General features: G+C 36.5%; 1 long non-coding RNA gene across 3 annotated transcripts in view; it reads left to right on the top strand.

Moving 5' to 3' along the window:
• The window catches only part of LOC106890117, a 102,916-nt gene that overhangs the window by 53,103 nt on the left and 24,045 nt on the right, over window positions 1-25,768 (top strand). The window contains exons 8-13 of one of the 3 annotated variants that reach the window (XR_001412469.1): window positions 3,435-3,518; window positions 11,451-11,599; window positions 12,878-12,953; window positions 15,463-15,562; window positions 15,839-15,966; window positions 24,873-24,920. This is a non-coding gene — a long non-coding RNA (uncharacterized LOC106890117). Of the gene's footprint in view, window positions 1-3,434; window positions 3,519-11,450; window positions 11,600-12,877; window positions 12,954-15,462; window positions 15,563-15,838; window positions 15,967-24,872; window positions 25,056-25,768 lie in introns of those variants that run through there. The other 2 variants (XR_001412468.1, XR_001412471.1) reach the window with 2 other exon arrangements.

Raw genomic sequence — 25,768 nt, 5'->3', positions numbered from 1 at the left:
GTTGTGGCGTAGGGTATGCAAGTCTTTCTTGTGTTGTTCTGGAGTCTTCTCTGACTAGAACTCTCTCTTCACCATTTCTACTGTCTTCTCTAAGGATTTTTATTTATTTAATTATTCCCAAAGTTATCATTTTTGCCAGATACCCGAGGTAACATTGTATTTACAGCTTTAAAGAAATAACATAATGAATTATGTGTGTGGTTCAGATACTCAGGTAAATTGAGGTATTTTGTTTCAGTGACACCATGAGCTGAAAGCAGAGCCATGTAGTTTCTCTTGACTTCTTTCTGGTGTAAGAAAGAAGGTTGCATGAAACCTGCCGTGTTTAATAACTTCCTAAGATCGTCTTCCTACTCACTTAGAGAAAGATGTTTCATGTTGTGTATCATGTGCATTTTAAACAACTTTGACTTCATTTGGAGGTGTGTTTTTTTTCACACAGGCATCCTACAACATATGCCAAAGTCTGTTTGTAGGCTCTGTTTCAGAATTTGCAAATGTAGTTCATTACTTCCATGAAGATTTTATTGTAAAAAGGAAAAAATCCAAGTATTGTGTTGATTTTTGATTTTATATTGTTGATTTGAGCAAACAAATTCAGAGAAAAAAAAAGAAACATCTAAAGTAGATCTGGGCATACATCCAGTACTGAGAGCAGTGTAAAAGTCACACAAGCTAACAAAAGGACCACTGCGGGGAAGGACCGGTGTTACTTCTGATCACTAAGAGCAGAAAGGCTATCTGACTCGGAGCAGAAAGGTTATCTGAGTGATTTATATGTTATTTGGTAGTTACAGTGTTAGTTCTCATGAATTTTCTGTTAGTCAATTACATCAACAAGCATGCCTATAGCTTTCAAAAAGAAAAAGAAAACCACTGAAGGCATTTATACAAAAATATAAATCAAAATATATTCCTAATTGTTTGCAGCAGAGCAAATGAAGTAGTCCAGTTTGGCATTATGAGGTGATGTAATTTTAGGATACCTAGAGCTACTTTTACAAATTTTTAGCATCTTAATTACACTTTTATTGAATTTGAACTGAATAATTAGCTGCATTGAATAAGATGCAACCCCCCCTACACGTGGTTGGATTTAACTGTTGCAGAAAAAGCTTGAATTTACAAAAACTAAGTGTTCAATATAGTAATTGTTGATAATACTAAATTTAATGTCCCTCAAATTAATGATAAAATTAGTAATTACATGTTTAAGTTATTAAAAATAAATAAGAAATCTAGGTATTTGAGCCTCTCTTGAATTCTCAGTGCCAATTCCCAAAAGTAATGGAGGAACTTCTGAGTTTAAAACCTGGTCGTATTGTTAATTGTCAAGATGAATTCAGGTGGGATGGCCACAAGAGCAGAGCTTTAGCACTCAGAAGCATGTAACCTGTAATTTAGTTACTAAGGAGGGTGGGTGTAGCAGTGGAATGGTGATTCCTACTTTAAAATTCCTGTTTTCCAACATGCAAGCTATGCATTCCCACAACCCATGTCCCCAGCCTCTTGTGCCCAGCTCAGACCTGCACCAAGGAGCCAGGAAAACAGACATCCCCTCTGATGGGCCCCCACTGGTGGTAGCTCAACACTGGGAATACAGAAAAAGAGGAAGACATGATTACTGATAAAAATTCTTCTGCTTGCTCAGCACCCTGCCCATGGGCAAGGTTTCTGTCCAGTTGTCTATACTAACATCTTCCTAATTGCAAAACAGTCTCTTCTCCTGTCTATTGCTGCACCATGTATTCCCCATTTTTCAACAACAGCAATAGCTGCAGCAGAGCTCAGATCGTTCTTTAGCACACAAATAACATTCATTCTCAGAACTCTGTTTTTATGAAGCCATATCTGAGTAGTTAAATTGCAGTTAAAACTTTAACAATAATTAAAGATTGCAAATCATAAGCACTTCCCAAATATCGAGTCACCTCCTGGATATAACTATATAAAAAGACAATTGTTATCTAGAAAACAATATGATAAGCTGGAAAGAAGAAAAAAGTAAGGAAAGAAGGATCAGAGGAAACAAAATGGTTAAGGAACAATTGAAAGATACAGACTGATAGAAAATACAGCAGTATCTGAGCTGAAACTTTACGTCTGTTAGCATTTAATGTGCATCATTAATTTGTACTTAAGCAGCTTAACTGCACATGTCAGAGATTGCAGCTAGCTGAAAATAAACAAATAAATAAATAAATAGAACCATTTGATTAAGGGATTTGAATAATACTATTATTAAATACTGTCAAATAATTTATTTGACGAATAGCATTTTGGCTGCTGCAGAATTGGTTGAATATCATAAGAAGTATTTGAATAATTTAGTCAATGAAAAATGACAAAAAATCAATGAATTGTGTATTTGATAAATAGTATGTGGCAAGCTCAACTGTAGACATAATCTCATTTTCTGCATCCTGTATTAAGGAATTTTCTTAGAAAACAGAAACTATAGTCGATATTTTTCCCCCACCCAGATCTTCTTTGGCTGGTTGGGAACTGGAAGAAAGCAACAGATGCTCATTTTGGCTCTTGCAATACTATTCCTCTAGTTGTACGTGAATGAAACTGAAGATTAGGTACTGCCAGTAGAAAAAGCATATTTGACAGAGATCATGACATTAAGGCTGGGAAAGGCTTCATCCTAGGTTAAAAGGTATGACAAGTTCTTGTAGCATTCCACATTTAAAACATAATGGAAATTGTCACTTAAAACCAAAATCCAATTTTTAATTGCACCTCTTCTACATTTCTCTTTGGTACATGTACAATGATGATTGGAGACATGCTTTACTAAAAGTAGTATTTCTTATCATAATAATTAAACATGTCTATATGAACTAGAAATAATGATTACACAAAAATGACAAAACCCCTGATGTTCAACACTTACTTTAAGTCAAATTGACATTTTCAGTATGTATTATTGATGCAGTAGAGTTTTGAGCTGCTTCAACTGATTAGGTGATGATCCTTCATTACTCATTTTTGTGTGTGTGCGTGTCTGTTCTGTCTGTAACCTGAGAATAATGATCATTAATTCCTTAAAGTGTTTTTGGAGCAGCTCCAGAAAAAAATATAATCTAAACTGAAGCCAGTGTTGGTTATTTGAAATCACGGGTTGTCGTCTTTTTCTCCCTAAGAGGTGTTTCAAAGATTTTGCTAAGACATTTTAAAATTGGCTCCAAAGGGACATAGCATGCCGTGTACTGAATAAATCAGGAGGAATTCCTCTGACATCTTGTCTGTTTATGCACTCAAGTACACTTTCCCTTTTTTGTGACAGCTTGATATCATTAGCTAATGTTTATTTTGTGATCTGCAATAGACTCCAGAATTTGACTCGTGAGCCAACTCACATCAATTTTGCATTTATCTTGCCCTTGTTTATTTTCTGCAAACTTTTTATTATACTATTGCCATTACAGGAGTATTTTCACAGAACTGCAGAATGACAGGAACGGTGATTGGTATTTCCCAAGGTCATCTAGTCCAAAACACCAGTTTGAAGTGTGAGTATTGCATATCCTTGGCCAGACCAGCCATGGCTTTGTCTTGCTACCTCTTGAAAACCTCCAAGGAGGAAGATTCCTCTTGGTATAATCCATTCTAGTGATCCACTGCCCTCATAGTGAAAAATTCTTTCCTAATGTCCGATATGACCTTCCTCACATGCAATTTGCTTTTTTGCTTGACACAACTGAGAAGAATTTGAGTAAATTATCCCTTGAAGTAGTTGTAGGTACTCCTTCAGCCCTCTCTCTGTCACACTGAGGAAGTTGCAACCTCTCTTCATAAGAATATGATCCAGACCCCCAAACTGAACACTGTACAATAATTTATAATGTAAAGCTTTTCTTCTAATATATTTGCAGTTCTTCTCAGCTTGTTTTTGTCAACAGACTTCCTATGCACACTGTCTACTCCTCCATTTAGTTCATGAATAAATAAAAAATTAACAGCATCAGATCCAGCACAAGGCTGAGCAGAACCACTCTCAATATGTCTAGCCATTTCAACATCAGCATTTTGTAAAATAAGTAGCTCTTTAGAAATTATATTTTATTATTATCAAGATTATTATAAAAATGTTTTAAACTTATATTCAATTTCTGTATGTCAAAAACACTGAAATTTTTTGGTAGAAGTGATTGAATAGAGAGACTTATTTATGATTTGTCACTGAGTACATATTGAAATTGTTTGCCTTTACAAGTAAAAAGACTCTTTTCTCCTCAACTAGACTTAAAAAGAACTTGGAACCCAAGGAAGTGCTGTTTTGTGCTTTCTGATTTATCTACAATCACCAGTAGTCAAGACTTCATAATAGATGACTGATAAACACTTTTTTTGATCAGTTGATTCTTGTTTGATACTGACACTGGTGGAGGAAATATCTTTTGGAGCCCAGATTGAATCTTTGTGGCTGAAAAGACAGGACCTTTTTTCTGTTTAGAAAACTAGAAAATGTGGTGGTCACTTCATTTGCAAGTGACCAGAAACAGCAATGATCTTTTATAGAGGTGGTTTTAGAGTTGCGGTTTTCTTCACTTGAAAACTCTCTTAGTTTTTTGACAAAATCAAGGAGAATCTCAGCATTGGTTAGGATTATTTATTGTCACTAAGTAAGACCATTAAATGATTTCTGCTAGAATTAGGTGTGCTCTCCCTGGTTTGCCCCCCCCCCCTCCCTCTCAGCTCCTGCCCGGCCTTGGCCACCAAGGCCATCACAACAGCAGCTGTGATAACTTGCACCTGGTCTCTGGGGGATGGCTGGCAGCAGAGTCAAAATACTGTCTGGAGTGGGGACCTAGAAATTTTGTTGCCATGAAAATATGACTATAGGTCAATTATCTTACTGTATAAATAGTGGACAGCCCCAGAGCCCCTTTGAGCTCTCCTGTATGGCAGTGGGCTGCACGCCAGGATCTCCCCTTTGGTGAGGATGCTCACTGAAGGTTCTACTCCTCGAGGTTGAGAGATTTCTTGCTGCAACAGAGTTTCCAGTTCTACTCCTCGAGGTTGAGGGAATCCTTGCCGCAACAGTTTCGGTAAGTGACTAATAGCATGCTAAACTTTGAAATTTTATCTAAGTAATGTAAAGGATTAATTGTGCATATATAATCCTTTAGCCATAAACCGTTGACCAAGTCTGGGACTAGGATTGGATCCAGCCGCACCTAGACTCCTCTCTGAGAAGGAGTTTAGAAAGCAAGGGGGTCCTTTCTGAACCTCGTGACTCAACGGGAGGGTCTCCCTGACAGTTCTGTCTGACCCTGTCCTCTGTGCAGTAAATAATAGAGTGTACCCTGACATCGAATCTTGTAAACACTATCGCATTTACCACTGGTTTTATCACACTACTGGTTTTGTTAAATCACTGTTTCACCTTAATACATATTTCTCTGCTTCACTCTAACTAGTGAAGTTAATCACTCCGTCCGCGACAGGCTGTCATAATTCTCTTGCTCTTGCTAGATCATGAACAGAAGATGTTAAAGACAGCAAATGTTGGTTTGATAAGATGTGAAGGACTTAGAACTTGAGAATAGTACACAAATTGAGTACTAATGGTATGTGTGTGGGGGCAGTGTGTTTAGGGAGCACTTAAAAAAATCACATACATATATAGATTACTTTTGTTGATCAAGAGGGCAACATAGTGTTTGTTTCCAGCTAACAACCGTAGTTATCAGTATGTGTCAATGGCAAATAAAAACAGTCCATGCACTGATTCAGGACAGGATCTTCATCTCTGCTGGATGCTGCACCTCCTCATTCTGTGCCTCCATATCTTCAGATCCATATTCCTGTTGAGTTCTCTGCCACTCTCCATGCTTCTCTGTTATTTAAGGTTGTTTAAGGTTGCAGGGAGCCAGCATATCTGACTAATGCTGTTCTCCATTTACCATTAAGATGTCCTGGTTAGTGCCTGGAGGCATAAAAGATATGAATTCAGCAAGAGATGTAGATCAGAAGAAGAAAAAAATTTTCAAGGCTGAGAAGTTCCCCTGGCCTTATAGAACTTGAAAGGGAAGGGCAGGAACAGCAGCAGAGGTTTCTGTCTGTTTGGGACCTCGGGCACTAGCAGTTCCTTAGTGTGTGCTGTACCCTACCTGTACCTCATGTTTTAATTTTTCTGAAGATTGAAATATTTTGCTGACTACACTAAAGTTTTTTCACCTGACAGAGTATATCTGAGAGAAACCTAGTGACTTTTGATGTGCAGAGGGACAGACAATGTAGTAATTGAAATTTCTAAAGAAGGATGGCACAGCAGGGTATAGAGATGAAAAGGTGTTTTTGAGGCCTTCGGCTGCCTGTGTGTCTGGAATATGCTGCAGCTCCCTGTAGGCTGCTTGAGACCCTGCAGATTTTTCTTTGTTATTCTGCATTTGCACCTTAGGAAGCAATGGTACGTGTAGGATCATGTAATGGTATCTCTGGATTTAATTTGTATGAAATGATGAAAGTCTCCAAAGGAGTAGAAATTTTGTGGTGTCTTATACAGAAGCGGTTCAGGTCTGACATTAACTGTGGAAGACAGAAATTGTGCAGAGTCTGCCAAAACCTGAGTATATTTTGCTGCACTTTAGTGACACAGACAGGATGAAATACTGCCTTCATTGCAGTCAATGAGAGGTTTGTGCTCGACTTAGTAAAGTCAGGAGGTCATCCACAGAGCCAAATCAGATGTTAAAATAAGCCTTTGGCCTTCTTTGGATTCAGCAATTACTCTAACCACTGTCTAAGTTAGATAAAAAATTTAACAGCATGCATTTAAACATCTACTTAATAGTTTAACTGTTATCCTGGTGGAAAGGGTCTCATTCTTGCCTTTTCTTGGGGAGATGAAATACAGAATCTCGTTTTAGTCTTCCAGAGTAGTGAATATTGTTTGAAAAGTCCCAATAGCAACAACTCATTTCTTTGTCATATGTAGAAGTATATTTTACCAGTTTGCTCACATGCTAGCTTAACCCAAAAAGTTAACAAACACACAAAACCAACAAAACCAGACAAACATTCAAATGCGATACCTAAAATAACCTATGGAAACATTGCCTTTACTCCTTAATCTGTAAACAATGCTGTATCAGGAAGCAGTTGACAGAGCAGCTGTCATTAACCTGAGCGTGTTGCCAGGTCTTAGCAATAGTGGTATATCAACAAGCTGCATTTGCTAAAACTGCAGTGTTTCTGGCATAGGACCAAGCAGTTTTTAGGCTGCGGAGTGATGACAAGGGGATTCACTTGCCTGCACAATCAGATGACTGCACACCTCTCAGCTGTCATCGAATGTAACAGCTTTGACAAATGTCACAGGCACATGCAAGCTTGTGGGGTACGTTATCTCACTTGCCCTCTCATTGCATTCAGAGAGCACGGAGTGAAAAATATCCGGAGGACCTCTTTGAGACCAAAAAAGAGCCATCACACAGTATTATAAGTTACATTTTTTTCTTGAAGCTACAGGGTCAGAATGTCTGTTTATTTCAGTGAAGAAACTAGGGATTTAAAATAAAACCTCCTTAAAATTGGTGTCTTAATAAGTGAGTGAATTCATGTATGTCATGTCTAATTCAACCACAGGTAGTCTGCCTTCTAGCTGTCATGTTGTGCTTTCAGGATAAGATACAGTAGTTTAGACAAGTATATTTTCCCCACATTCAGTTGCAATCCTATTGAAATTTAAAAAAAGAAGTGATGGATTCAAAATCCAGTGCAGGCTATTTAATTTTGTTAATGAAAACTGGAAGTATCCCATGTGGGGATATTATGCTTTTAGAACCTTCATATCCTTGCCCAAAGCTGAAGTCATAAAAACTGCACAAAACACATTGTAAAGACTTTGAGGGGGAGCTACTCTAATATAAATAGCAGATATATATATATATATATGCCACTTTCAGACAGCAGGTAATATGTTTTCATAGGCTTGTCACGAAGAGCAAACAAAAACCAGACATTAGTTTTCACAGTGAACTGAGGGCTTTTCCCATTAAAGTCTATGTCAAAACTTATATTAACTTCAGTTCTGTCAGAGCAGAGCGCTGACACCTTGCAATGCCAGAACACGTTTCAACATTTTGTTGTTGCTGTTGCATTTTCCCCCTCATGTTTCTGCACCTTTCATTATAAAGATCCACTGACTTTCTCTCAGTTGGCTCAGAAAAAGCATCCTGTTAATGAGAACAGTAGTTTTGAGCTGTTCAAGCATAGTTTTCAGCAATACTGTTCTGAACGTTCTTTTAAATGATACTATTAGAGTTTGTGCTCTGACTGTGCTACGCCACAGAGAACTCAATTTCTTTTACATGCAGGGTAATGAGGGAACATTAAGAAGCAGATATGGAAGCTCGCAAGTGTCGTGACCGAAAAAAGGGAGAGAAAAGTGATGCTGAACGGTCTAATGGAGGAAGGTTGAAGTAGTGAAGGGCAAAGCATAGACTTAACAAAATAGAAAGAACAAGAAAAGACAGTAGAGGATATGAAAGTCCAGGGGGCTACCTTTAATCCCAGGACAGCAGATAGCAATTTAGGTTTCAGTGTACATCTACACAGCGTGTAAAAATATTTACATGTAAATGCATGTATTAGATAAGGAATAATTAAATAAAAATGTAGGTACATGCAAATTTAAGTAAAAATATTGACATGTAAAATATTTACATCAACTCACCTTTCTGTGAGAAAAGGGGAAAGAGAGAGGGCGAGAGAGACATAGTATACTTCACATTTGCCATAATGAAGATGAGCAGAGAAGCACATCTTCAGGGTGTCTGTTGACTTATCCACATTTCAATACAAAATTTAAGACAAGTTAAATATGATTGCTCTGTTATTTCAAGGCAAAAAATGGATCTCATTACATGAAAATAAAATAATACGAAGATAGTTGTACTAGTAAACTGAACTCTTCCTGGAGTATCTGCTGCTACTCTGACAGAACAACATGAAATTCCCTGTAGATTAAAATGTAAATTTTATGGAACAAAACCAGCAATACACAAAAAGGCATAGAGTCTTTCTGATAACAGCTTGCAGAAACACTGCAATGAATCATGCAATACCTTCAAGTATCAATCCTATTCTCACCTTCCCATAAAACATCTGCTGGTAGTCAGGCCTTTTCCGATTTGAGTTTTGGGAGTGGAGAGGAGATGCCTTCACAGTATCAATTGTCGCTCTAAGTGATTTTGGTAAATTTAATCTGAGCCTGTCTACTTACTCAAAATATCATGGGCTCAGCAAAACCTACTCACTAGGTACTAACAATGAAACAAATCTGGTCTGTGGTATTTTAAATATATGCAGGCTAAGGAAAAAACTTGTGCAATGGCTGTGGTAGCTTAAGGGTTGTGAAGAAAAATAAGATATGTACATTGACAACTTTCTTACTACTCTTAGGTATGCTTAGAATCAGGAAGAGATAAATTTGAAACTTTAAATAAGCAATACAGTATCCACAAGGTACGTTTATGAATAGCCTATGAAAGTATATTTATTGCATTTGCACCTGAGAGCCCTCCTGTTGTTTCTGATGGAGTCTATTATAGGGGCTTTTAAATAGGTTATGAATGTAAGCATGAAATATAGACGTTTTGAATTAACATAGATTGTCACATTCAGATATATATTATGACAGTTGTAGGGGTTTTTTGTTTTATTCATATTATCCCAGACACTGGAGATAATTTTAATTCGGAATACTAACAACTAGCAGAACAGTTGTTAGCAGAACAGGGAATGAAGTGCTTCTTAGCTAATCTGAGTGAGGAGCTGCAAATGCAATGCACAGCATTTTGTTTTCCTGCATTGTATCTCTGGGCAAGACTGGGAGATGTCATAACTACCAGGATTTGGTAGATGGTTATCCTCCCTAGGCTCCCTCTACAGGCAAACTAGAGAGAGTGGAAGCCTTTAGATGACAATCCAAGAAGACATTATGTAAATTCCTTCATAGTACTTGTAACTATCTGAAACGACTAGAAATCACTAGGAAGAGTATTTGACTCAACTTTTTAATTTGGGTGCCCAAAGTCAGGTGGTACGAAAGCCCTTGTGTTATGCCATCTTTAAAACATTGTCACTGCTTCTCAGTGGATTTTCAAGCCATGGACAACAAAAGCATAGCTACAAAGGCAATTTAGTATCATCACACTTAGTGTGATCCTAATAGCAATATCTCTGTCCTCCAACTCCTACTGTGTCCCTACAATTTTTCTAGGAAGACCCACAAATGTGAACTGCATTTCCTTGGAGATATTCAAAAGCCATCTGGACATGATCCTCTCTAAGGCCACCACCTCTGTTCTGTGTTGAGATTGGACATGATGTCGAGATGTCCCTTTCCACCTCAATCGTTTTTTGAGCCTGTGATTCTTGATTGCGTGAAAATGCTTGTGATGCACTTCTAGTTGCTTGAAATAATAGTAATTTTGATTAAGTATTAGAACATGTCACCTGAAGACTCACGAAGGTCTGATCTGAGCTCCAAAATGCTGCAAAAAAGTCCTAGAGCATTTTTTCCTCCTAGGTTCTGCTGTTGACTGCAGGTCATTAAGGATAGATAATATCCCAGTCTACTCAATGGCAATTGAGAAACATTGCATGTACATCTTGATTGCTTCTACCAAGATGTCTGACCAAGCATTCTGTGTCAACAGCAGCTGTTAAACAGTTTCAGGATTATGACGTTCAGTGTATACCACAGAGATTAAAACCTACAAATTAAAAATAAAGAAAATATTTTGCAGGCAGTGTAATTAATTACATTTATTAAATGCTTGATAATTGTTAATGGTAACATCCTATCATGACCAACTGAGGGAAAATAGAGATTACACAGAACATATGTAGCATCTAACACCATAGTATGTCTGTCTAGTTCTTTCCAGGCATACTTTTAATATTTGTCTATATTAAAACCTACTCAGTTAGAGCCGGTTTTGCTTGTGAGTTTGCAGAAGATAGGTATCCATGTTCTGTGTTCCTGAACAGCAAAGAACGAATTCATAGTAAAGCAGGAAAAGATTAAGTTTCTTTTTTAATTGTTGGATAAATTGATGTAGTTTATGGCACTGTAGCTTAAAAACAAAAAAAGGTGAGGTTAATCGAGTGTGTGTTGTTGAAAAGCAGACAAAAATACTATGTCTTTTTCTCTTTGCCAAGGAGGGTACAGTCTATTCTTACTTCATAGAATAACTAAAACAAATTTTGAATGATTCATGAAATAAATAAAAACACCTGTGATCTACTGCTCAGAGAAAATACAGACAGTGTTGTGCTTTCATATGTAGGAGAGCTGTATCTACAGTTGCTGTGAAAAATACACTCTGACAGTCTAAATAAAGTCCAAAAAACCTCAAACATCTTCACATTAAAACCAAAATTAAAACTATCCACATCACAATATTTTCTATTTTCTTTGCTTTCCTTAGGAAGGCAGTTACCTGGAATCACTGAAAAAACCAGAAAACCTTCCTTCTCATCAAGACTCCAGCTGCATCCTTTAACCTTTAAAGTAAAAGGTGAAATCTAGAAAGCATATATTTCAGTTGAACCTTCGAAAGAACTTGACAACTTCTAGGTAATTTCTTCATTTATATCCTTTTCATTTGACTGTTTTTTAAATTTTTTTTCTCTTTTAATCCACAAACTGGTTTGTGTAAAGAAAAATAAACTGGAGTTGGAAAAGTCAGATCAGAAGATGAAAAAAGCAGCTTCTCAGGGAAACAGAATGATGTTTTTTATCCTGTTGTGCAGCACAGCTGGAGTGCTCTCAGGAGCAGAGAATGTTCATGCTGAAAACACAGTGGAAAAATCAATAGCAGTAGGAAGATCACACTTTTATCATTTTAATGATCATACTCAGCAAAAAGTTTAGAGTTCTGACTACAACATGATCTTAAGTGAGAATGGGTACGACTGGAAAGACGAGCATAATGTCTGTTGAAACCTTTGGCTGTTATTTTCTGCACCCTTATATGCGGAAAGTCTGCTTATGTATCTATCAAGAAAGAATTATTCATGACTAGAGACCATGTGGTGCAAAAGAAACATACTTATGATGAATTATGTTCAGACTTCTAGCTAGGAGTAAAAAGTGCACGGGTCAAGTCCTCTTCTCATTGGAATGTGAGAGTTTTACCCGCAAACAGATTGCACGTTTTTTTCTGTGGCTTTAGTGTATTGTGCAAAAGTAGTGAATCATGCAAAAGAAGGGATCCTTCAGGAGACCAGACTTTGCATCTCTCGTCAGCTTTGAATCAGTGAGAAAAATCTTCTCTGACACGTCAAACTCCTTCCCTTCATGCAAACCAAGGAAAACATCAGATCTCATTCCTGGCCTTACTCTTGCATCTTTTTCCTGATTTAAAGGGAAATATGTATTTTCAGCATACATATAGGAACCATAGGAAGCACTACAAATAAATTCAGAAAGAACTCTTAGTTTATAAAAAACTGATGCCTATTTTAGTTACATGGCAGAAAAATATGCAAATCCCTTTATATGAAGAAATTATTGTTTGATCTACAGTTATTTACAGAAGAGATTTACTAGAAAAGGACATTGCTAGAATTTTTGACATCTCTGATTTTTCAAGCTGTCTGTGATGCCTCCCGGCATTAATTACATTTAACTGGGAAATGTAAAATAATGACGTTTTCTGAATTATTTAGGAGATATATATTTTAGTTTTATGAATAGGCAGTTTTATTTTGAGTTGTACCTTATAATCTCTTTTGGTAATAAGTAAAAGTCCACTCAAAAATACGTATCGTAGTTATGATAAACAGGGACATTTTTTAACTTTTACTCTCCCTCTGTTGGCTATTGTGTGCTTACTTTGGTCTTCTTATTTAGGGTCACAATTTGACTAAATGTCATGCAAACAGGAAACAACAGAGTCCTGAGCAAGATGTTTTGAGAGAGAATTGGGGTAAGAAAAACATAGCTTTTGAAAGATTGACCATAGTCTTGAAAGATTGCTAACTCCTTTCCTAAACTGTAGGAGACAGAGAGAAAAAGAGGGTCAGAAGGGTAGAGCTGTACAAACAGCTTTTCCTCCGCTTCACATCCCTCATTCAAGGACAACAAAAATATAAAATATATTATACATATATTTTTGTGTATAAATATGAAAACATGTTATGCCTGGCAATCCTCATAAAAGTGCACTATACTGCCTTTAGTAAGTTATAATTTTAAAATCACAGTTTATTCAACTATTTTTTTTCCCTTTTCACCTGGATATAAGCTTTTCAGTTTATCTGATTCCGTGCTGAAAACTCATCAGTTGTATCTCAGAACTTTCTTTACTTTCTCTAGTGCACTCGTGGTAGGTAACTATTGTCAGTATAAGTTCAGAATTCTTCCAATTATTTAGAAGAATGTGCTGCTGTTATAATTGCTAACTATATATTATTTCTCACTGGTCTTAAGTGGAACCAATTTTTTGACTGTTCAGGATAATCACTTCTTAAACCTTTCTGAAGTAAACTTGAATTTTAATAAAGGATTCCTACCTTCAAACACATGAACCCTTCCAATACTCACATTGAGAACTTTAGATTTAATGTACTTATTTGTTGCTGAAAGGTGTGAAAGGGTCAGGAATGAAAATACGGATATTGTGCTAATGCTGGCAGTTTCAATTCTGCATCTGTTGGCTTCTCCATATTGCGGATGAACTCTGATAAATTACACCAATTTATAATTCTAAAGCAGTCCCATGTGTATCTTTTTTTTTTGCATTTTGGTATGTATCTGCAATGATACAGTTTTCCAGTTCCTTTTACACAGCCAATCTAGCAGACTTTTTCACTCTAATTGTCATGCTGTGCATGAGGACTGCATTAGGATGTGGGCAAAGGCCTTTATGACAAGTCTTATCTCAGCTAATGTATATTTTCATCCTGCAAGTCTGAGCATGATGTGGAACAAAGCATGGAGAGTTATTTTTTTTGTTTAACATAAAGTCTTAGGAAAAAGTCTGGTAAGTATCTCAGGAGGTCAGCTCATCTTGTCATCCCAAAGACTGCAAGGATATAGAGAGGCCTCCATGCAGGGAGATATAAGGTTAAAATTCTACATACCACACTCTTAATATATATTTAATAACTGTCTAATGCATGATTATACTTTTCAGTTGTACTTATACTGTCTTATCAAAATGCAAAAGACACAGTCTTTAAGAGGAAAGATTAGTGTGTTGACTGAAACTTAACTCACCATTGCCTAATTAGTATATTTTTCTTCTTATTATTTATTTTTCCAGATGTTCTTCCAGCATAGATTTTGTGCAATTTTAAAAAAAACTATTTGTTTCTCTGGTCCACAGGGATATTTTTGATTAAGTTTTACAAGGAGTCATACTGTTATATCTTACATGATTCAGTATTTTCAGTGTAAAGACAACTATTTCAAGTATGGGGAGGATTTTAAGGTTTTGGTTTATTTTTATTTATATGGTGTTTCTTGACTAAGAACACAAGTTAAAGTAAAATACTGGATTTTTTTCTTCTGATGTTTACATCCATTTATCAATAATGTCTTTAAGCTTACACCCCAGTCAAATATTATTTTAAATTAGTTTAGGATACTTATCAGTGAATCTTTCAAATTTTAATTGCTGATGAGTATGAACTCATGGACATTTCTTAAAGAAATCTGCATCTTTAGTACCATAAACTTGACCTCTCTAATAAAAATGTTTCATCACCAAGAGTAAGCTTCATCCTACATTACTATTCATCATTACTTCTGTCACATCAGACTTTATAATGGAATTAAGTGATGCTTACATATTTATTGCTGTGTAATTTCATTATACATCACTGAGTTTTATGACATTTCTAAGTAAATTAATTACATTGGTCTCCCTGCTTCCCAGTCTGTACGCTTACAGGGTATTTGAATTAATAACTGTATGTCTCCTGAACAGGAGAGGTGGACTCGAGATACTTCTGCACTGTAGTATGCAAATTCCATTAAAATGTTAACAATAAAATAAGACGAGAAGACCTGCAGTAAAAATAAGTGGAAACAGATTTAATCAGGCTTTAATGTGTATAATCTGATACCCTGCACCTATGTTCTGTATGAAAAAGGCACTGAGAACATATTTAAATAATAATCACTCTGTGCAGTGTTAAATAGAATTATGAAATATTGACTTAAAGCGCCATTTTTTGTGGCACTAAAACATGATACATCTGTCACATGTTAGTTCATATCATGTAGTAGTTCTAAATAATATTCAGAATTAATTTATACTTCCAATAATAAAAATGATTTTGCAATAAGTGACCTTATACAATAAAAATCATATTAGGCATAATTTAATTAGATGGATGTTTCAATAGAAAATGCATGCTATTTTAAAATTCTTTCTTATATTTAACTAACTTATAAGTGGAAATGTTTCAGTGGTAATGATATTCTTGCAGGTAACAGCAATAAGGAAAAAAAAATAGTTGGAAGAAGTAACACCTATAAAGGGATGCAAACAACCATATAAGCATTCGACATATCATATGAGCATTTAAGGTAATATTCAACATCTCTTGTTTTCCTAAAACTTTTGTTTTTAATAGATATAAATGGAACAGAATATTAACAATAGTCATATTAAAGTCCATCTGGTAGCTTATTACACACTTGTATAGTTTGCAAAAAGAAATACTTCATAATATATAAAAAAGAAATACTTCATAAATACCGCAAAGAGAAAGCTTCATAAGAAAAAAACCTTTTGTATCATGTTTGCTGAACATTATACAACTCAATATTATATAAAGCCTTCTGCTGCTTTCAAACTTCTAGAATAGTTCTCCATGAAAATATGCCAGAAAAATTGGGTCCAAATTTCAACAAGGATTTGACCTTCCGTGCCTGCTAGTAGTTTTGTGTGAAATGTTGGCAAACGGAGTGGGTTGTTACAGTCTGAACAAGTAAGTATCAAACCTTCTTTCCACTGTGCCCTTTGGTGTGGAAAATTACAGCCATCTTCAATTTGAAAAATGACCATCTTGCTTTCCTACTTTTTGTTGTTGGCTTTGTGCTCCTTTCAGAAAAGGCATGAAAGGTAAAAACTAAAGTGAGATTGTAGGAAAAGAGGGATATGTTTTATTTATCATACAAATGTGCATACATGTACCTGTATGTACTGACATATTCCTCTTATTTATAAAATGCAGTGGAGGTGGGCAGCTGTAAGTTTTTAAATAAGCAGAATTTCCAGAAGTGGTTAATGTTTCCCTTAGTACTAAAGTACATTAAGGCAGGTTCATAATTGCAACAGTTTTTATATAAAAACAGAAACAGGAAAGTGGTGTACTGCCAATATCATTTCTTTGTGTTTTGAACACTGTTGAGGCTGCTACATACTCAGATACTAAAAGTAGAATAAATATGAGAGATGCCCTCTTTTGGACTGTGTAACAGGTTTAAATATATTGCATTAAACCAAAATTGATCCCAGTCTTCACTATCAGCTACTAATAGTTGCATGAGCACAGCCACAGTCCTGGCTGTGAAGTCCTATGTCAAGCAGATTGCATAGATCATTGTCCAAAATGGGAGATTAGACTAAATGCTGGGTTTCGTGCCTTAATTGTATCCATATGTGGTTTATCACTGAAATTTGACAGAGGAAATTTAAGTACTGAAGGTTAGGTTTGAAAGTTAACGTTATTATTTGCAATGCTGAAAATGAATGCTGTTCACAATGACTCGGTATCCATGGATACAAATAACTCATCTAAAAGTTATCTGGAAGATGGAAGATTACATCTAGGAATTCTTTTCTGTGTGCTATTTGTTCATTGGGAGCTAAAGATATATTTCCTAAAAATTCAGTTTTGATATACAGATCGTTGTGAAGGGGTCACATGGATAACTAACTGATTTAATACCTTCATTGAGGTACACTGGTACTTAAAAAAATTTGCAATAGTAAGGAATATTAATTGGTCACTATATGACAGTCTCAAGGTAATATCTTTTGTAAAATGATAACGTAATTTCATGGTTTTTAAAAGGTAATGTTTTGAGATTAAGAGTAAAGCAATATCAGTGTTGGTTATGGAAAGTTATAGCCATGCAAAATTATTACTTTGGAAGATGTGAGCTTTTATTTTTAAATGATTAAATTGATGGTTATTTTATATGCTGATAAGGATTTGACAAATAACTAGGATGATGTTTTTAGATGTGATTTATTCCCATGATCGGTGTTGAAGATATGCAAATAGAGCTCAATTCAAATGTTACCTCCAGATTCCTGTACCAGAATTTGATCTAAAATGTCTATTTGTTCATCTATCTCCTGAAGGAACTAAAAAGAAAAAATCTTGCACTGTGGATGAATATATATCTAAATTGCATTAGTCAAGGCACCTCTTAAATTTTAAAAGGACAGTTTTTTACACCCATGGTGATTATGACAGTTATTGGGTAACATCCCCAGAACAGGCAGATGGGTGAACAGTGGCAACTGTTAGTACGTTCAAAATTTTTATTGCCTGAGGTTATTTAAAAACTCCTTTCTGTGGGGGTTAAATCTCATGAATGTCTGTTTGGAAATAAATGCATACTAGAGGAATGCTTTCAACTTGAATTTTAAGTAAATAATGTTGAAGTCTATCATAAGATATAGCCAGCATTTTCCCATTCTCCATGACTCCTCCTTTGCATAGATAAGGTGGCACAAGGATCATGCCAGCTTCTTAAGATATTGAGAATATTTTGCAGTATATATGTTTTGCACTGTATGCAAAATACTGATCCTTTACATTTTCAACACAATAGTCAAGGAACCTCAGTATCAAACACAGTAAAAATGTGAAAAGCTCAGGGTTTTGGGGTCTTTTTTGTCATTCAAAAGCCCACCTTTGATTTTCAAACATAAAATAAAGACTGAAACTGTGTTTAAGTAGCTCCTTGGTTCTGGCTTACACGGACCAAAAAGTTTAAAAAGGAAAAAAAAAGAAATTAGGCTACCTTTGCACCTGTCAGTGCTGCACGCTGGATTTTTATATCATCACCCCTACAAAGCACTTTAAATGGAGTCAAAGACAAGCTGCAGAGTACATTAAGTTATTAAGATAAGATTTAAGTCAAGAAATTGGTTCAATGCATATGTTAAAATTAGAAGGAGAATTTTGTATTCACTGGCCATCACTTGTTTATCAGGTCTTGTGCTTAAAAATAATTCATTGCTTAGCAATGACTGGGGGCTGAGTTTAGATGGAATAAAAATGATATTTTTTTTTTTTTTGGGACCTAAAAGAAAAAGACGTGAGATTTAGGGAAGGGCAGAATAGGAAAAGGTGTATTCTTACGTATCTGCATAGGTTTGCAACATACCATTAGCGAATGTGCTTGTGCAACTGGGACTTGTTTTTGTATGAAAATAAACCAGCCTAAAATGATAATGAATTCAACAAGTAATGACCAAGTCTTTGTAGATGACTAGACCTATTGCTTCAGGCACAAGCATGGGCTCTTAGAGGAAAAGACATTTAGCTGTTATTTTTTTCCATTGTTGAATTTTTCCTGCAGTGCATGAGGACAACAGAAAAATAAGGAAGTGGTACTGTGCTTTTCTAGGAGAAACTCCAGTGTACTTTCTTAATGGAGCATAAGGAACGATACCTTTTGTCAGGAAAAAAAAAAAAAAAGGAAAAAGATTCTAAATGGCTTCAGCAGTTCAGCAGTATGGTTTATGAAACAATAAAAAAGTCTGGAAATTACTATGCCAGAATCTTGGTAAACATGCTAATGAATGAAGGAAAAAATCCTTTCACCTATGAATTATGAGAGCTTCATATTTGCCAAAGGAGTTAATGCATGTCATATTATTTAAAATATTTTTGCTCACATAATTACACAAAGATTTTTAAGGGAGTGGAACATCTCTCACGCAAGGAGAGTCTGAAGGCTGGGACTGTTCAGCCTTAAGAGAAGGTTCAGGGGGATCTTATCAATGTGTACAAATACCTCATGGGGGTGCAGAGAAGACAGGGTCAGACTTTTTTCAGTGATGCCCCTGTGAAAGGATGAGAGGCACTGGGCACACACTGAAATATTGGAAATCTCATTTAAACAAAAGAAAAAAACCCCTTATTTTCTATAAGGGTGACTGAAAATGAACAGGTTGCCTAGGCTGGTTGTGGAGTCTCCATCCTTGGAGCTATTCAAAACCTGACTGGACGTGATCCTGAGGAACCTGTTTTTGAGCAGGCTGACCTTGCTCTGAGCAGAGGGTCGGAATAGAAAATCTCCCTTTCAACCTTAGTGATTTTGTGACACGTTTTCTATTACTGTGGATGAATAAGCATTCTGAAGAAGAAATTGTTCTGGCAGAAAAATGTAGAATTGACTCATCTCCATTTGTCATTCTTGCCAGTTAGAGAAGTTGCTTGCATTCTTTATTTCTCTTGCTTGAAAGTGGCCCTGCCCTGCCAGTGATTGCAACGACAATGAATTTGTCTGACATGTCTTTTGATTTACTCTGGCAATAAGCATCCACAAAATATTGTACTTGCTGCACAATAAACTATGCGTCTCGGGAGCCTTTGCATAGCTAAAACATTATGGGCTGGGTCAGCACAGGCGCTCCGACTGTCAGAAAAAAAGTGCTCTACTGGAGAGCTTTTAGTTTTCTGCTGGGCACAATCCTCCTATGAACAAGCTGTTCAACAAAATTATAGCTTCATACACACGTGAAAAAAAGAAAAGAGTGTTTGTCCCGACACAATCTGCTAAACTCTGACCAAAGATAGGGATCAATTGACTAACAGGAACAGAAAGCAACCAACACTATATATAAATTATGATGTAAGAATGTTTTTTAAATACGTGAAGCTGCCTTTGTTTTCAGTGTTTGTGCACTCAGTTTTTATTACTGCTCAGTCTTAATTCAAGAACACATTTGTATTCAGGAAAGTATTTATAGCATCTGAATAAGTTTGGGCTTAAAACAGCAGAAAAGTAAGTAAGTTATAAGATATAGCAAGGACAAACTACTAGTCTAGACATGGAAAACATGATATTGAGATGACAGAAAGGCTTCTGTTGGACACAAACTGAGAAAGTCATCCTGGAGCCATAAACCTAATTTAGATGGTCTAGCAGACATAGATTCTTATGTATGCGAATGGCAGGAAATCCCATATTCCTTCACATCATAGAATTTTGCCTGTTATATCTCAGGGCTGGTCCTGTGTGACTTGGAATAGTTGCTGTAAGTCCTCCAAATTGCAGAGGATGCCCAGCTGGTAGGCTAGAAGCTTTTAAAGCATGCTTCTGGGGAAGTGATCCAAATCAAAAAGATATGGATACCTGCAAGGTCTTGTCAGAAAACGCTTTTTAAAGACAAACTTAATTTTGATACAGTTTAAATTATAGCAATGGAATTATATTAAAGACAAGTTTTATTTGTTATGGTTTAAATTCTGGCTGCCAGAGGATTAAAGAGCTACTTTCCACTGAAAAAGCAAGAATTTGCTTTTATATTTTACCTGAATGATGTAATGAGACTGACTTAATAACTACAGACTGAGAAAATGATATATGTTGGCTGTGACCCAGGTAGGATATTCTCTGTTAACTTAAAAAAAACCATGTTAAAATAGATCCTTTTTCAGTTGGTTTTACATTATAGAACTGTACTGAGCATGCTATAAGTGCCCATTCATTACATTACTGTCAATCGTTTCATGTGAATAATTTACAGCAAATGATCTCCAAAAAATCAATACCAGGGTTCTGAATTTACAAAGCCTTTGGATCTCTAGAATTAAAGCTTTTATATTAATTAGAAATACATCTTACTTTTCCCCTGCCATGTAGAGAAGAAACCAAGGCCAAGAAACCTTTCAGAGTCTTAATAAATATTAGTAATTATTGGTTATCTACTTAAATATAGTGTGCTATCCTTACATCCTGAGAGAACCACAATAGCAGGGGCACAGCGGAGGTGTAGAAATAATAAAATGTACTGATTTACATTCTAAGATAAATTGAGTGTTTTCCATAAACATAACCATACCAGAGAGATGTCTGAATAAATGGATGCGTGATTGTTTGTGCACAATAGCTGTACAATTCCATAATTACCAATTTTGTACCTGCCACCCAACTAGTTATTGAGTCATTGGCATTTTGGAAAGGAGGAACGAGGAAGAGTTCATTAGTTCATTAGGAAGCTAAAGATGATATTCAGCTCTTAGATGCAGAGACCATATGATATACTGGATATGATAAACAAAATTTTAAGCTAAGATCCTTTCTTTAGCACTTAGAATACCTATAAACAGGGGAAAATGGATTTTGTCTGTTATTTTGGGACTGTTGTGCCAGCCTTAACTATTTGCTTTATGAATACACATTCATGCACAAGTGCATTACTGTATAAAGAATATATTAGAGGGAAAAAAAGCTTTCAGGTGACTCACAACCATAAAGATGAATAGCTATTTAACTTGCTTAGTGATAGAGACCTTACCTCCTTCCACTTCAAAGCTCTTTGCCCTTACATCATGTTTGTAGTGCTTTTTGAATTAGAATATAAGCTCTTGCAGAAATGAATTGTAGCATCTTGGGTATTATGAGAAGACAGTGGGTTTTCTCATCTTTGCTTCTACCTGTAGACACTAACGAAATAAAAAGTCAACTTAAGCTTTAGGCTGAGAAGGGCCTGGATATCCCACTGCTTGGGAGGCCACTAGATATTTAGGAACAGAGGGCCTCCAACATCGTGTTGGAGGTTTTAAAGGACAAAATTTGTTCTGCTCACCATTTCAGAAGCTACACTAATGTATTAAGGTATCTAAGAAGTAGCTGTGAGCACTTCTAAAGCCATCATTAAGCTGCAGCAAGTGATTCAGACACTGTGATACTTAATATTTTGCACTGGGCAACTATTTTCCTAATCAGCAACTGAGATTTGTTGCCAGATGCGATTGTTCCCAGCTGTGTAACAGCTTCCTAGGAATCAGATACAGACAAACCTTGCTCTGTGTTCAAAAAAAACCGACTGAATTGTCTACAGAATTTGCACTGTATAGCTAATTTGCACCAAAATCAGTGAGTTGGAAAGAGAAGCTGAGGTGTACCCCTTGTTAGGATAGAACAAATGTGACATCAGCAGCAGTACACGAAAAGAATTGCTTCTACCTCCACAGTTATAACATTCCCAAGTTTTCCTTTGAACTTCGAAAGTAAAGAAATTGAAATATAGGCTAAATTATTGTTTACTCGTGTTAATCTTAACTGTCACATATTAAGCAGAGTGAGAATTTTATGTAGCAACTGCAGTTAAATATTTTATAGAATGTGACTGAGCGTACTCTTAAAAGGGCAGGTTTTTAGCTCAAGCCCGCAGCATGAGAGGACATATTATGCAAGCACACAATGAAATATCTTTAGCATCTAAGGCTGTTCATATTTGAACAAGTACAATATTGTCATTGTCTTCTGTGGAAACTCAACTGACCCTTTGCTAGCATAGCATCTATTATGCAAATCCCAATTATGTTTCAGTAGACTTGATTAGGCTTTTTAGTTCAAATAATAGCGACAAAAAACTTAGCTTTCACATGTGAAAATCCTTCATTAATCAACCCTATTTTTTAATAATTCATTTGCTACTTACATAAGTATTTACAGACTAAAAAGCAATGTTTTGGTTGATGGCATTATTTCACCCTTTGTGGAGAACCATTCCCCTGAGTCATGCAATATTAATTCTGATATGCATGAATGCAACATTTTAAAGAATGATGTAACAACAAAAATAATTAGTACTCTATGTCCCATTTGAATTGTCAGGGTGTCAAAATTTAACCAGTGATTGGAAAAAAAACATTCATGAGAAGATTTTAACAAGCAACTGTGAGCCAAAGTCATCATTCTCATTTACATATCACTTTGTATTTCTCAAGCAGCACTGGGAAAAGAGAGATTTACCAGTGTAAACTACTGAGTAAAACCAGGTATTTTTTCTGTACCTTCCCCTGGTGTCCATGTATATCTACACATAATTACAAAACCTCTTTCCCTGTCCTGTCCCTCTTTCCATACCAATATTTTATTTCTGTAATTAAATGGTATATAATACAGCAGTATTATGTGTAGCCCACAAGACACAGCAAATTTGCATCATTTAGCTGCCTGCTGAATCCTGACCATAGACATTTCGTTCATTAATAAATTGTAAAAAGACCTCTTTCTAAACAGTATTAAGACCAATTATACAAAACCATGACAACTGGGAGATAACGTTGACATACACGTCATTGTGTCACTGCCTTAACACTGTTTTAAATAGAGTCTGATTCAGGGTTTATTTACACTACATAATGCCTTAGTTTGAAGTTATGCCTCTTTCATTCCAGCACAAATTCGTATTGCTGATACATTTTCATATTGTTTTAAAATTACCTTTTCAGAAGGTAGTAAGTAGTCGTAACCAGCTCCACTGGGGGTGCACTGCGGGGCAAAGATTGTAGATAGCTCCACGTTCCCACTGCTCCAAAGTCTGTGCATCCCTAAAATTCGTGAGGGGTTATATCTGACAGGAAAATTAAAGTCAGGTATTGCAAGGACTGCTGGCATATGTTCTACCAACTAATTTAACTTCTGTATAGCAAACAATGTATTTGGGCTTTTAGGAAACAGGAAGCAGCCAAGAACATACGGACAGAGCTACGCAGAAAGAGCCGTTCCCCTGCACCTCCCCTGCCCCAGCAGCTGGCTACACCAGTCCACTTACAGTCTCAAGCAATTTAGCAGAGCTCAGATCTCTGCTAATACTTGACCAAATAATCCAACCACAGGGCTGAGCTGCACTCCAGGGTAATTTTTTCTCCTGTGGAAAATGCTACCTTTCAATTAAGAGGCTTCAGTGTTCATTGGAGCAAGGACTAGAGCCCGCACATGAATCAGCCTTGTGTTTCTTTCCCTCTCCTTTCTCTTTGTTCCAGTGACTATTTCATTACTTTCTGGTAGGGAAATTAATTAAATACCTTCAGCTGAAGAAATTCAGAGCAAGAGAGAGATGTCCCAGGCTATCTGGAAACACTGCAATTAGGGCACTCTGCTGAGATGTAAAATACTTTCATCAAAATGCAATCAGATACGGAAGAGACATTAACTGAGTCCCAGCTGAGCACCCTGTCAGCTCTGCAGCTGTGCTCTGTGGCAGGAGTGGACGCTTCTCCATGTATTTTTGCAAGGGATTCAGATTGCTCTAAACACACCTGTGAGGTCCTAGCCTGCAGGCCTCGTTTGTGAATCCCAGCGTAATTAAGATGCAGCACAGAGCAGACAAAGAGCAGCTTTACCGTAGGCGTCGCTGTTCATCCCGAGCAGTAGCAGCGCAGGCTTTCCAGAGATCTGCTGGCTGTTTTGACGCTGTAAGTTCTGGTGACTTCATCCGGTGCTGATCCAGAGGAGGAGCTGCAGTAGCGTTCTCCAGCAGAGCGTGCTGCGATGTGCTGGGCATCCTCCTCCTCACAGGACAAAGGGTGACTCAAGGCACGCTCTGTGACTCAAAGACTCACCCCACAACATGCCGCTGTAGACTGACATTTCACTTGACAAGATACGTGCTTGAAAGTCAAGACAGTGTAGCCAAATTCAATGGGTAATCTTACACTTTGCATCGTATTAGATTTGACATCATTTATCTGTTTTGGGGAAAATGTTTCATTCTGTGTCTCTATAGGGCATCAAGCAGGGTTTATATGCGAGATCTGTGAACCAGATAAAACTCTACTGCCAGAAAATTCAAAACAGCTTCGGTTCAGTTTGCATCAAACAGATTTACCAAGTCTCTTATTATTTTTTACAGGGGAAAGAAAGAAAAATTAGGTCAGAAGCTACGACACCTAGTCAGAACAATCAGAAGATTCACTGTAAAATGCATCTGTGAAAGGCATAAGCAAATCATGGCCTCAGGAGGAGAAATAAGATATTCTAAACTGATTAAGTCTGTATAAGTCTGTTTAATGCACTGGTGCCCTGACAGTTTGCAGATTCTCTATTTTCCTTGATGTTTAACAGCTTTATATTTTAAAAATCTGAACAACATACATTAAACCTTTCCTGAAATGACTAACTCACAGGACTGCTTTTTCAGTTTCTCTCTTACGGACTCTTTTCACGTCAGTGTGCTTTCATGCTTGTCAGTACATGACTATCTGAAGGGCTCCTGCAATGCTGAAAGTGACAAACACATATCTCCATAACTAAACCTCACTGCTGGTCAGAATCTATCATTCCTTTTTCTGTCTATCATTTTTTGTGGTCTATGCCTTAGCAAAACTTTGAAAACCACACCTCAGCTCTCTGCACCAGGGGATTTGCAAGAAATTTCTACTGAATTTACAGCATTCAAATGAAATGGGAGTGAGCCAATAGTCAACCACTTACATAATACACAAAGACATTATGATGTTTTACAGATATTGTTCTATAGACATTGCCAACCAGAGTTTGACAGCGTCCGGCCACCTAATGGAGAACTGTATCAACATAAGAAGTACATGAGAAGCAGTTTGATGAGCTGTGCGGCTTCTGTATTTTACCACTATCCGTTACTCCTATCAAGTGTGCATCTCGGGGGCTACATAAACCACTACCAAAAGGAAGCCTGCTTATTCTTATCAGGAACTTTTGATCTTCTGCTATAACTTTTTGTTTTTCTACTTTAGTCCTCTTTTCTTTAACTGCCTTTGCTATTTTGTC

Source organism: Calidris pugnax, unplaced genomic scaffold, assembly GCF_001431845.1.
Source record: "Calidris pugnax isolate Ruff unplaced genomic scaffold, ASM143184v1 scaffold15, whole genome shotgun sequence".
Lineage (NCBI taxonomy): Eukaryota > Metazoa > Chordata > Aves > Charadriiformes > Scolopacidae > Calidris > Calidris pugnax.
Note: the sequence above shows the minus strand (reverse complement) of the source record. Positions and strands in the feature narration are given on the sequence as shown.